Source organism: Zonotrichia leucophrys, chromosome 4A (assembly GCF_028769735.1).
Source record: "Zonotrichia leucophrys gambelii isolate GWCS_2022_RI chromosome 4A, RI_Zleu_2.0, whole genome shotgun sequence".
NCBI classification, from domain to species: domain Eukaryota; kingdom Metazoa; phylum Chordata; class Aves; order Passeriformes; family Passerellidae; genus Zonotrichia; species Zonotrichia leucophrys.
This window is the reverse complement of record NC_088174.1, coordinates 5,605,360-5,620,138: the sequence shown is the minus strand read 5'-3', so window position 1 is coordinate 5,620,138 and position 14,779 is coordinate 5,605,360.

Sequence of the window (14,779 nt, the reverse complement as noted above, 5' to 3'; positions counted from 1 at the left end):
GGGAATTGAGCATATTTTGAAGAAATTTTTATTTCAGGATAAAAGTAGTGCTTTCAATTTCCCATGGAAGCAAATATTTTTTTTTAAAAATGATAGTTTAATATTTTTTTGAGAAATAGTATGAATTTAAACAGGCCTTCCTAAAATAAAAATTAATCAATATGGCATAATTACCAGTTTTGCAGAGCTTCCAGGTTTGCAGAAGACATTGCCATGGATTAGAAATAGTGAGTTGAGAAGTGGAGGACTCGTAGCCCGGTTTGCCAGAGCTTTGATGGACTTTTGCTTCATGTGGAGGAGTTTGGATATTCTGAGCCCACTGAGACCCCTTCAGAGCATCTCCTCCCAGTTCCATGTGCATTTGGCATTCCACATGCCCTATAAAATGAAGAAATAATCTTCTCATTTTGAAAATGGGAACAAAGAGAGACAGAAGACAATGCCAAGAGCTCATCATTGCATAACTTAACCTTGGAGAAATCTGCAACTGAGAGCAACCAGGAGGTAAAGCCAAAGTAGTTGAGAAGAAATATGTTGCATGGACCTGCAGTTTGGACTGGAGGATGGTGCCTCTATCCAGGCAGGAGTCACAGTAAAGTTCTTCTTTCAGGGCAGGAAACTCACTCTGCTTTGTATCTTCTACTGGAAAATTCCTGAAAAGGGCCTGACCAATGTGCCTGTACATCAAGGCAGGAGGTATTTCAAATGAGATTCCCCTGTCTCACTCCCAAAACTGTTCCACTCTCTATGCCAAAATAATCCTTTGCTCACAGGGCCTAGGAGAGCCAATGGCTTTGTGACCTTTGGGAGTCTCTCGTGCCTGCAGGAATTATATTAATCCAGAGCAAGATGACAAGCGGTAGGTTTGAAAGTCAATATTTTACTTTTAGCTACTCAGATCTTTCATGGGTCCAAGATTATGTGTTTATCTGTCCAAAGGCTCAAAAGAAAAGCTGTAGTTGAGCCAGCAGCTTAACTCTCTGGTAGAAAATTCCTAGATGCTGTCAATGCTGAACAGTCAGTGTTTATCATCAAAAGGCATCATCTCCACTGATTTTCTTTGGTTTCAAACACAAAATTGCAACACACGTTTTCAGAACTTTACAATTAAATAATTATTTTTATAAAAATAATAACAATAGTATAGTTGAGATCTGTAAAAATCAAAGGTGTGGTTTACTGCGAAATATATTTTTCTAGGAAACTCACTATGACTTCTTCTAGCTTTATATCACTCTATGAACAATCTATACTGCATTAAAGATCTATAATATGGAGCACACATTGGTTTATCTATCTCCCTAGCAGAACCCCAGGGGAGCTGTTAAAATAAAGGTAGTGAACAAACATTAAGTTAAAGTCAGAAGTCTTGTCAGATCTAAATATGGCTATTGTTAGAATATAAACTCAAATTTAATCTCCTATTCCTTTGTGTTTAATAGCACTTTGAAAATGCATATACTTTAATTTTGCCAAAACAGAATAGAAATAAAAAGGAATTAAATTACTGCAGAGCATCATAAAAGTATTTAAGCAATCATGTAAATGTGGAAAACCTCTACCTTATTCTAAATCATTATGGCTATTGTTATAAGAATTTATACTGTCTTATGTGATCACAGCAGTGCTTGCCAGTTTAGGAATGATCATACCTGAAATAAATACAATATTTTACTGCAAGCCATGGAAGAAATTAAATTAGAGCAAAAAAGCTGTGAGGAGAGCGAGACATAAAGTCAAGGCCTGTGATTTTACACCTTATTGTGCTAAATCTGCAATTTTGGCACAATTTCCAACTGAGGCGTCCTACTCAATATCAGCTGTCAGTTTTTGTGTGTGTGTGTGTCTGCCATCTCATAGATTTTACTGTAAGAAAGGTTTTGCACAGGACTCATTTCTACACACCAAATTAATGAATCTCAATCAGAAATAATTTGTGCCATTTCCTCAGAACAACAATTCATGCAACAAAGTCACCAGTGAAGTGGATTCATGACTAAAGTGCATCATGGAGGTGTGGATGGGTGCATGCAAATTTATTTCCTAAATTTCAGGAGTTGGGTAGGAAATATCTATCTCCTACTTCTTTTGATTACCAGATCTATCAGATTCTGTACATGCACATTTCTGAAAACATTTCATGAAGGTTCATTCCTGTAAGAGAGATTTGACATAAGAAAATTCAGCACTGTGAACAGGAGAATAATTTCTGAGTCTCTAAACTCAATTCATAACCAAGTCTAAATATGAATGTTGCTAACCCAGCAGACACTGAGCTCAGTTTGCTTCCTTGACTCATTCTAAATACTAATTGAATGCAAATAATGGCATAAGAATAGTAAGAATAGTTTGCAAGATGGGGCAGTGCTAGATGAAAGCAGTAGAAAGTGTTCAGCAGCTGATCATGTATTTTTCTTTTTCCAAATTTAGCATTTTTAGTCATAGAAAATTAAGCTGAAATTCAGAACTAGGGAAAAATCCCCAAACACGTCTAAATAACAGTCTTTTGACTCCAACAGCAACAGTTTCTTCTGAAAAAACACTTTGAAAATTATGAGCTCTCTTTGAGCTAGCATATGCCAAAAGAAGGGTTGAATTGCAGCTGTTCCCAGTGCTCAGCATATACTTTCAACCTGTTCTTGGTTTTGTTTTCTATTAAAAATGTAAGAGTCTCCTTTTTTTGTGCTGAAAAAAGAAAAAATGCAGTAGCTTCTAAAAATTCTGCAAGGTTTAAAAGATCTCTTTAGTAAAGCATTTCATTTTTAAAGTTAAGGCCAGGCTGCTTCCACAAGGTTTTTTGCAGCTCCCACATGGAATATAATCTTGTTTCAGGTTAAAATATTAAATAAATCTCTTGCTAGTGATGACTCTGGCTTTCAGCAGGATTCCTTGATGGTTCCTGCAGGATGGAAGTTGTGTCTCTGGCCCCAGCTGAGTGAGGATGCTGGGGATGTGCTGGGGCTGAGCACAGCCAGAAGCATCACTCCAGCCCCTGCCAGCACAGCACAGGCAGGGCTCTCCTTCACTCTCAGAAATGATGGGATTTCCTTGGGATGCAAATGGAATTGCAGTGGAGAAGTACCCTCTCTAGGCTGACAAATGCCACTGCGTAGTAGGATTAATATTTCACAGACTAAGTGGAGGGAGGCAGCAGAAGTCAAAGCAACACTTCTGGAGATGGCATTGGTGACAGAGAGGTGGAGGTTTTTATCTGTGTTATAAAACATTTAATATCAAATTAATATGCAAAATTATTAATAGCTACGAGTTATATTAATGATGAGGTTATATACATAAACTAACTAGTGTTGATGAAACTTTATGACCTGAGCAAACGTGATCAGGAGATATTCTCCTGGGTGGGTTTGTTTTTTTGCTTGTTAATAATAAATGAATAAATATTAGCCTGGCTGTTGCATAATGAAAGCGGAAAAAAAGAAATTGCAAACTCCTTTCCTTTGATGTAGGGCCTGAATAAGTGTGCAGAGAGGCAGGCATGGGGGAGCTGGGGATCAGCTCTCTGGCATCCCTGCTTGCAGTGAGCGCTGCTCTGCTGGGCCCCGGTGATGGGAGCTGAGAGAGGCTCAGTGATTCATCCGTAGGTGGCTGCCTGTCACAGGTGGGTGAAGTGCTTCCTATATATAGCCTCTGTATGGGTTCACAGCGCACTTGAGGATGGCCTGGAATGAAAGGTGCTCTCAAAAAGCCCTGGGTAAGTCATTATTTCATTATTACAGGAAGGCGCTAGCAGCTGTCAGTCTCAATAATTGGATCAACGCTCACATCGCAAATGCCAGCAGGTTTGACTCAGCTGTTTATAGTTCTCTAGCAGATAAATTATATTCTGTGGAACTGATTTCATTTCAGGTGAGATTTCTGGGAGATGGCACAAACAAAGGCCAGGCTGTTCTTTGCAGCTGTTATAGATCCCAGGGCTGGTGGCCCAAAGGATTTTCCCTCTGTTGTGCTGTGACAGGGCCTGAGCTGGCTGTGGCATGGACATTAGCACTGCTGTGTAAATGAAATCCCAATTTCTGGTCCCTGTGCCACAGTGCAGCTCATCAGTGCTGAATCCAAATAGGTATAGGGATGCTCTTGCTGCTGACTTGAGCTGTCTGGGTCTTGCAGTGAAATCTAATCCTAAAGGCATTTAGCAGAAGTAGACTGGCTTACCTAGATAACCAGGAATTGCTGCTGCTCTTCTCTGGTGAGAGAAGTTAATCAGAGTCTCAGGAAGTCATCACCTGCAGGGCTGCACGGCTGGAATGTCCTCCTGGAAGAAAAGGCCCTGTCTCCTTTCTAAAATGTGGCACAAACCTCATGTCAGGAGGACAATCCTCTTACGTGGTAACCTTGAGTTTAGAGCTCCTATCCAAAACCATGCAGTGTAGGTTCAGTTTCTTCCTCTGTTTGAACATACTCAGCTTTCTTTCTTTTGAAATCCCTTAATATCAGAGCAAATTGGGTCATTAATTCCTGTTAACCCTCATCTAAACTCACATATGACAAAAATTATGTACTGAAGTAATAACATTTTGCTTTTCCTCTCTGAATCATAATTATATCAATGGCACTGTGCATTTGAAGCAGCGTTTCCCAAGATGATCTACAATTTATGCTTTGGAAAAGTCTTTAGAGGGAATGCTATGAACTTCAGAAGCTGAGGTTTGGGTCCAAACACAGGAAACTTTCCCTTGATGTTTGTTTACTTTTCCCATCACTGCCTCTTTCTTTCCCTGGCATGAATAATGTATCAATGCTTTTTTGGTTGGGTTGTTTTGTTTTGGAGTGATTGTTTGGGTTTTGTTTTGTTTTGTTTTGTTTTTTTATTTCTTCTCTTAGCACCTCAGGAAAATGGAGATGTTAATTTCTTACAGTGGCAGCTTAGACAGGCACAATTAAGCAGTTTACTTTCTAGGGATTGCTCAGTGAATTCTTCAAGAAGTTTCTGTGCAGGTGAGGGCCAGGCTATCGATTCCTGGCTGGCAGCAGACAGATGTGCTGTCAGCAGAACTGCTCATACTTTTACTGGGGTACCTCATTAATGAAGCCAACTACGAGCTCAGGTTTTCAGCTCCCTGGTATTTGGAAAGTGGTGCAGCACACTGCAAAAGGAGTTTATTGCATCCCATGTGTCATTCAAGGGAATCAGCAATGTGTGTTACTGGTGCCCTGCGTTCTGTCTGACAAATTTGATTTTTCCACAGGTAACAGCTAAAATATTGCTTTGCATCTACACTAGCAGTTGCTTATCTTTGCATTCCCTGATATGCTGGGTGTAAAAGGATGCAGAAAAACCTGAGAAAACCAGAAATGCCAGTTTTAGGTCTTTTTAGCTTTATATCACCATTTTTATTTTTGCTTCACCTAGAAAAGACTAATTGTGTGTTGTGTGTAAAAATTCAGATTTCAAAACACCTGGCTACAATTTCACATGCTTTACATTTCAAATGAAACAGTGACAGTTAAAGGATCAATTCCCACTCACTTGGCTCTCACAAACAGTCCCACTGAAACCAAGCCAGTCCTGTAAAATGTGCACTCTTGCTCCTTGCTTGTTTTCTGGAACTGAATTTCCCCAAGGCAATGACCTGTGTGATCCTGTTCACCAGTACAAAAAATTCATTGCTTTATAGTCACTACTACTGTGTACATGGCAAACCAGCAATAAGCTGGTCCAAAACCCAAACAGTGAAAGATGATTTTACAATAAAGAAAAATAGATTAATAACTACGGTGAGACTTAATCACAAGAGGTAAATATGCAATGATACTGACAGCACTGTGGACAATATTCTTAAATGCTGTGTTACTGTTCACAGAGTCTGTTTTTCTTCAGATATTTTTTCTATATAATCTATGTACTTTCAGAGGAAATTTCCTCACATTCCTGTAGTCATCTTTGTCAATTTAATCACTGCTTGATACTTTTGTTCAGTAAAATTTTGGAAAGGTTTCATTTGTGCTGTAGCCTTTTATTAGTAAAGTTCTCTACAGGGGGAGTGGTGATGTCTGAAGGTTGGAGTGGTTGCATTTAAGGTTTTACTCAAGAAGCAGTGTTTTTTAATCAATTACTCATTTAAGAAAACTCAAAGAGTATGGAAAAGTATTGTTCCTGGGGTGTTTTATTGTACCATTTTTGGCTTTTTTTCACGTTCACCATTTGTAATTCTTCTATTCTTTCTCTCTCAATTACTATTGACGTTCAGGATGACTGTCAGCTGATGGCTTTTTATAAGCTGTTCTGCAAGCTGAACACAAATAACATGACAGCTTGCAGGCTACTTGTTGTCATGGTGTTCTTACTTTGCTCTGGGCAATGCCATATAAAGAATATTACATCTCGACTCCTATTTGCATCAACCAAATATTTTAACATTAACATGATAATATCAGAATGCCAGGATGTTTATGACATTGCCAGCACCAAGAAAAACAGAATAAAATTCTGTTCTGTTTCCACCTACACATTTTCACCCACTCCCAGGTTCTGTACTACTGTGGTTACAGGATTGTTGATTTCTGTGGAGGTAAGTTGATTTCAAGTTCTAAGCCAAATTATGAAATCTAATTTGAAAGGTCTTTCTGATTGCATTTGCAAGCTTCATTAAGTGAGATGTAACACAGGGAATGTCACCCTACGTGCTGCTCTTTGAACTGTCTTCCACCAATTTACTCTAAGGTTGTCTTAGCTTTAGAAGTTCTCTGCAACATCCACAGCTCAAAAGGCTACAAGGAATTACAGCACTGACCAACAAAAATGAAAAAAATAATTTGTGGAAAATAATTTGTGTAAGAATATTACCAAAATTATGAATTACAGAAATTTCCTGCACCAGAAATATCTTTACATGTGAATAGCCTTCCTGTATTTAGGTTTTACTTTGGTATATTATATTTGGTTTGATATATTATGTTTTGTATTATTACAATAAGTTGGACATTGGTTTATTGTTTGGCTCATTAAGCTGTCTAGCCTGAAGGATAAAATGCTTTTTAAGCAAGAATATGTATTTGAAGTTCTTGTATACAGTACCTGTAGGCACAGTTCTCACTATACAGCTGGATCCAAGTTTCCAATGAATCATTTTGAATAAAACAGCTCTCAGAGCTGTGCTGCTGGTTGTTAGATTCACTGTGTGAACATCACTGATATGTTCCTGTATGACCTTCTGCAGCTTTGCAAACCAGCTCCTGTCACTAAATGCAAATGCTTTTGTCTGCAAAGCAGGGTCATCTGCAGTTTTCTCTTTTCCTCTGTAGTATGAATGTTTGGGAACATGAAGAACAGCAGGCAGAGCCTTGCTGGAAGCCCTGAGGTTGTCAGGAAATACCTGCTTCAATACAATAGGCTTCATCCTAAAAAACTGGAATAATGCAGTGCAGGAAGGGCTGTCAGAGGCAGTTTGGACCCTTGGGGCAGCTGCTGTGGTGGTCCCTCCCCAGCAGCAGAGAAAAGGCTGCTGTGTCTGTCTGAGATGTTTCTGACCTGGCACCTCCTGCCTCTGTGCAGCTTCCATCCCAACATCAGCACCCCCTGCCTCTGATAAAATGGGCAGAGAAGCACCTCAGTGTTTTTTCCTGTGTCTCCCCTGTGCTTGGGAGAAGGACCTTGCAAACACCTGGGTCACCCTGATTTTTTAAGATTTTCTAAGCCTTCTGATGTTGACATTCTTGTAACAAACTTTCTCACACATTTTCTGTAAATAACTCATTGTTTTGTATTCTTTTATGGAGGAAGAGAAATTTGATGGAAATCTGCTGGTTTGCCCAGTGTCATTGGAGAGGTGGCACTGTTACCCTCCAATCCACTGTCACTTGTGGAAATCTATAAATATTAGGGTCAGAAAAAATAAAAGTTCCTTTTTTCCCTTGGAAAGAGCAGCGAGTCCGTGTTGTTTTGTGTCCTGTAGTGACACAGCTGTGCAGCTGAAGAGCTTTTGTGCCCCCAGAGCCTCTCCCAGGCCCTCCTGAGCCCCAAATGCTGCCCGGGCTGATCCTGGGGCTGGGAGAGGAGCTCTCCATGGTGCTGGCAGGTGCCAGCGCCTCCTTTACAAAACGGGCATTAATATTCCTATTGTTCTCTCCTACAGAGAACTTTTCTGATAAGACCAAGATGCCAAGAAAACAAAACCAGAGAATAAATATCTCATTTTGGTGTCTCTTTATCCATGTTAGGCTGCAACAGCCTTTCAATTTTCCAGCAGCCAGCCCCTGAGGTACAGAAATCCACCCTTCTCTCCCAGAACAAAAAGAGAGAGAGTTGCCTTTCCTGCATTAGCAAATATTAAGAACAGACAGAACCACTAGATCCTCCAAGTTTAACACAAACAAGGGTATACACCTGGGCTTTACACCTGAAAAATACAATTATTTTGATGAAAAGAACTATTTAAATGAAAGAAAACAAACAGAGAAGCAAAGACACTACTCAAATAGAAATTTTGTTTCACTGAGATTTTATTTCCTTTCAAAAAACGCAGAATCCATATACTAATATATTCTTTGTGCTTCTCCTATGCTTTATGCATTCATCTGGGTGTAGTTATTTTTTGCACACTCTTTCTCACTTTTCCAGGATGACCTCTTATCATATGTATTTCAGCATTGTTTTTTCTTGTAGAAAGAAATTAAAGGTTTAAGGATGAAATTTGCTTCAATTAAGTGGCTAAAAAAATTCCATTCCCAAGTACTTACTGATTACTTATCACTTTGCTATGAAGATGGAGAGCATTTTTTTCTTCTGAAGATCTGAATTCCTAGAAACATAAAAGAAAGTGGAAATTAATAAATAATACATATACCACTTGCTCAAGACCAGATCAATTGCCAGGCACAATCCATAGACTCAAAACATATTAAAACATTAAAGTTCACCAGACTAAGTAGATCAAGCTTTATCCTTTTCTTCATTTGCATTCATTTTGTGGCTTGTTTTACTCTCAAGAATTGTCACAGTTTATTCTCCCCTCCCCCCTGCCCTTCACAGCAAATATTAGCATACACGACCCCATCCTGTTGGTATTTTGTACAAAACCTTTATCAAGATTCTTTTTTTCCTCTGAATTTTTCTGGACATTTTGGACAACTTCAAAAGGAAAGATAAATGAAAAATAATTTTAACTTTTATGTTGAAAATGGTTTTACCTTTCCTGGTAGATGGGAAAGAGCTTCACCACAGAAATATTTTTGGTACAGAAGAATACACAGTGTCATTCTCAAATACCCTGGAGACTAGAAATGCACCTTTAAGCATCTGTGTGCATGAGCCAGCTTTTTAAGGGATATTGCTTGGAAAGGCAAGAGAATGAAATACTATTCAATTATCCATGTTTGGATTTTGGTGGGTTATTTTTAACAGGATATAATGTAAGGTCAAATGCTTATAGATTTTTTTGACACTGAATTATGCCATCTATATTGTTATAGCTCTACAGACAACCAAAAGATAAATGGTTAGACTACTAGCTGTCTTCAGGCTTTTTAACAGAAGAAGATATAGAAAATAACTGGTTTTCAGACACCTAAGGACATGCTATTGCAGGTTACCCTGGTGGCAGCTGAGCCCCTCTCAGCCACTCACTCCCCCACAGTGGGATGGGGAAGCAAATCAGAGCTGCACAAGTGAGAAAACTGGTGGGTTGAGGTAAAGACAGTTTAATAGGTAAAGCAAAAGCTGCATGTGTCAGCGAGGCAAAGAGGAGCTCATTCACTACTTCCCATGGGCAAATGGGTCTTCAGGCATTTTTGGAACAGCAGGGCTCCATCACACAGAGCAGTGACTTGGGAAGACAAACACCATCACTCTGAATGTCCCTCCTTCCTCCTTTTCCCCAGATTTAAATGCTGAGCATGGTCTGGGATATGCCCTGGGTCAGTTGGGGTCATCTGTCCTGGCTGTGTCCCCTCCCAGCTCCTTGGGCACCCCCAGCCCCTCTCTGGTGGGGTGGGAGAGCAGCAGGAAAGGCCTTGGCTCTGGGTAAGCTCTGCCCAGTGACAGATAAAACCAAGGCTATGTCAGTCCCACTGAAACTCCAACACTGAAACTACACTGAAACATCCTACAAGCTACTGGGAAGCAAAATAACTCAGTGCCAGCCAAAGCCAGAACATGTGGGTAAAGTTGCTGAGAAAGAGCATTGTAATTGCTATCATCAAAATCCTTTACTTCAAAGTGTCCTAAAATCAAGTGCCATACCTTGGCAATGTCATCAGAGACAGTTCATAGTCACAATTCATTCATTTAGCAAAAAATCATAAAATACTTCAATATTGGAGCCTGTGAAATCTGTGAGTTTTAAACATTTCAGCTGGAAAATGTTAAGCAAGACTGAGTATTGTGTGTAGTGCCAGGACAAGGAATCTGTCAGGGAGAGGAAAGGGAAAAGAGCAGTGAAGAAAGGAAAGGCTCCTTTTTCAGGAGGCTGCTCTAATGCAAGAGCAATAGTGTTGTGATGCTGGGACAGAGCCTGGAGCAGCAGCAGAGTGACCTTAAGCTGACCTGACTGACCTGACCCGACTGAACATTGAATTCCCACAGTTCTTACCCAGAGGGCAGGAATCACCACACTGACAGAAAATTAGAGGGAATTAAGGACTTTTTCTGGAAATAAAGGATGCGGCAGGCAGCTGATTTGGCTCTGTTTGAAATGACCTCTTTGGGCAGTGCCCATCATTACAGATGTGTGACTGCACTAAAACACAGCACAGGGATGGCTGCACTTCACACTCTCAGAATTCAAAACATTCCCACAGCGTTATGAGCACAAACTGAAGTCTGAACAACAACAAAACCAGATGAGAATCTCAACAAAATACATCACTTAATAAATGCTTGGTGAGCTCAATACATAAACCAACAAGCCTCAGTTGACTGAACTGGGCCTTATCACCATGCCAGGAGCATCCTTTGAACCCCACAGCTCTGGAAATCAACCTGGTTTACATAACAAAACAGTAAATAGATGATCTTTCTAGAAGCTGCTTTATAGAAGCTTACCTTAAAACTAAAGATAGCTATTTGGATTGAAAAACTTTTTAATTTGTGTTCAGAATTTCCAGAATCTGGCAGCTCTGAATATCCAGGACCAGAAATTTAAAGAGCCAAGAGGAATTCAAGGTGTTTCATGTGTCAGATTTATTGTGTGGGCAAAGATGATTTTTCAGAATACACGGTGCACGTCCCAGATTTTGAAGACAGCAGGACCAAGAATAAAGACCAGAACAATTTATTTTTCTCCTGTTGTGTACAGAATCTTTGGACCCTCAGATGAGTTTGTGAATGAGAGCCTTCCTATAGAATGGTAGGTAGAGCTGATGGAAGGCAACTAAAAATTCAAATGGAAATAATAATTAATTGTATACACTTATATAAGTTCTCTTTATTTCAATTTCTTTATTTTGATTTTGCTAGCTCCAAGTCCCAGACATTAGTTTCCTCTATGTTTATATTAAATAGATTAAAGAATGATCTTTTTGTGGAAATATTAATCATTTAATAAGATAGATTCATTATTTACCAAAAAGCTGTTTTTTTCAAACCAACTTGCATTTTACTTAGTTCTGTGATGCGTTTGATCTCTTCTAAAGCCTTCCAATCTTACATTTAAATAACTATTGATGATGACTAATCTTTTCTATTTCACACAAAGCTCAATCTGGAGATTTTTTCCCTGAGTCCAAATGATCACCAGGGCTACCCTGCTCTGCAGTTTCAAATACTTTTTAACTGTCTTTTTTTATTTCCTAAAGAACTAAACACGCCTCCAAAGGAAACTTTCCTAGTATAAACTCAGAGCAGGCCCACCAGTTTTTTGCTTACATAAGTTGGTTCATTTCCTATTCCTCTGTACTGTGCCAAAACCATTTTAAAAATGCATAATTCCATTCAGCTAATTAAATTTCCGCTGTATTTGTTTCCTCTATCTCTTCCTGAAATAAAAATTCATCACATATTTAACCTCTTGCTTAACAGCCTCACAAATTCCCATGCATCATGCCAGTGAGTGATAAATACTTAAGCAGGTAGGATCCCAGATGTCCTTTAATACATTCATGTATTGATTGGTTGCATTTCTTTCAGTAATAGTTCAACCTGAACCTGCAAATGTTGTCTAAAATAGTCCTTCTTTTCCCTGTTACACTTTTTAATGAAGGATTTGCACAGCAGATACAGAAAGGTGGGTTGGTACACTGAATTAAGCTGATAGAAATCAGCTGATGCCCATCAAGGTGCTTATGATGCTGAACATCAAGGTTGTCTTTCATTTCTGGACTCAGTCTGGACATATCTCTGAGTGCTGGAGGCACGTTTAATGTCAAAATCTGAGATGAGCATGCAGAGAAAACATTTTCACAGGAATGCAAATATAAAAATATTCTGACATTTATTCCTGGTTTTGAGAGTTTATGACAAAAAATAATCAACCCAGAGATTAAGGATTAAGCAGCTCAGAGCTGCTACGGAATAAATAGCAACGTTTTGCACAGTGCTGTCCTCAGCAAAGAGTGAGCACAGTGCTGACGTCAAGGAGCAAAAAAGCTGACCCTTTTGCTCTTTTTCTGGTATCTACATAAGCTACAGGCTCCCTGGTTTATAGATGCCTTTGCACCTTCCCAAAATTAGCAGAAATGCAGTGTCCCATATTGGACACCCCTCAGTAATTGCAAAAATGCATTATATCCCTAGCAGCTGTAAAATTTCAGAAAGCTGTAGTGTCAGCGTGGTCTCCCAAGCCATCTGTGTCTCTAATCTATTTTTCCATATGAAATCATCAATATTCTGATCTACACAGCCACTGCTGGGTTTTGTTTGCACTACAAATACAATCAGTTACACATTACTCAAGATCTAATTATGCTGCACTGCAAATGATGTTGAACTAGGTAATTTCTTTGAAATGATAAAGTAAATTTATCAAACCCTTTTTTGCCACCCAAACAGAAATTTCCCTAAGAGGATTCCTTTGGTTCATATTGGTTTGCTTTCAAATTTATTCTGTTTCCCAACAAATTGCTGATACAGCTTAAGCAGTGCTCAGTACCAAACATTTGTGAGGAAATGATTAAATGGCTTTTTTCAGTTTTAATAAAAATTTATCTGAAACATCACTCTGGTACAACTTTCCAGAAATATATATTCATAATTACTTGTAGCGCTCTTCATTCATATTATCATGGTCTGATTATTTAAAAGGATGTAAATGTCCTGGTTTGCATGATTTACATGAGAATATAAAAATATTTTTAGACTTTCAATATTTTGGAACAAAGATTAATAAAATAGTAAAAAAAAAATCTGAATATCATCTTTCCTTATAGCAAATAAAATCTGCTTAAATGCTGTTTAAAGATTAAAGAATTTTCAATTATGAGAACATTTTATAGGAGACAAATATGAGAAATTTGATTTGGCCAGAAAGATTTAAATCTCCCCAAACACATAGTTTTCAGTTTTTAGCATACTGAAAATGAAATTCTTTTGGGACAAGGTCCTGGTGAAAATGGATAGAGAAAAGCCCCTCCTTCATATTATTCAATGTAAAGTGCTATGAATCTGTTTCAAACTGCATCTTAGTGACATAATATACATTCTCCAAAGAATCCTGTATCAAGATGGGAAAGAAAAAATTTGAAAGGATTACAGATACATTTTTTAAGTATTGAGAAAACATAATAATGTCTGTGCTGTACATGCAAGCAGTGGAACTGTGGATTGGCTCCACAACAGAATTGGTTCACAAATGATCAATGTGTTGTTCTAATACTAACAGATCTGAGAAACCCAATTGTTCACGTTCAGACCCTCCTGTTTTTTGCTCAGTATTGACCCTGCCAACCCTCCAAGGTCTGTTCCACATTCATAAGGAATAGGAATCTTTGCATTCTAGTCAGGCCAAAAGGTCTCCTTCCTCTTGTCTGCATTATGCCATGAGAATTACCAGGCCAGGCCAGTTCTCAGAACACTGAACACTTCTCCCCCACAAGTAAATAATAAAAGTGGAACAAATGAACTACTGTAGAAGCAAACTGGATCCCACAAACTCGTTCAAGTTTCCCATTAACAGAGCTCTGCTGACCTAAATCCATCCTGTACTCTATACACCAAATTTCATTATTGATGATTTAGATGGCAGGATGGAAAGCACTTAATTGTGAAGGTGATAACAATTAGGGATGGCAAGCACTTTAGAGGGCAGGAATTGAATGAAAGGATGTAGTAGAATCAGTAAAATAATGAGTAATTCAATGTGTACCACAAGGTGACACCTACCTACAAGATAGAAATGGTTCTACAGAAGGTGATCTGAGAATTAATGGCCCAAGAATGGAACAGTAACCACAGGGTCATAACCCACCAGGAGATGTTTTACATACAATACCTGAAGTTTGCTACATCAGTGGGCTCAGCTGGAGTACTACATCAGATTTGAGCACAACATTAGGGCTGGAAAACTTGCCAACTAAGAAAGTTCAAAAAAAAGCAAAACCCAAGATATTGCCAAAAAAGACTATGAAGAAAGATGGAAAGTAATGCTTATAGCTGAAAGAAGACCAAGGGGGGATATGAGTATTTATTTCAAATGACAGCTGATGTCACCAAGAGGTTGACAAAGAGAGGAAAGCACCAATGTGTTTTCCCGGACAAAAAGAAATGGATTTTAAGTTACCACAAAGGAGGTTTATTCTATACATTATAAACATGCTGAATGGCAAGAGAATCTAGAGTTAAAACAGCTGTTAAGAGAAGATGGGGATTCTGCATCACCAGGCTATTTTA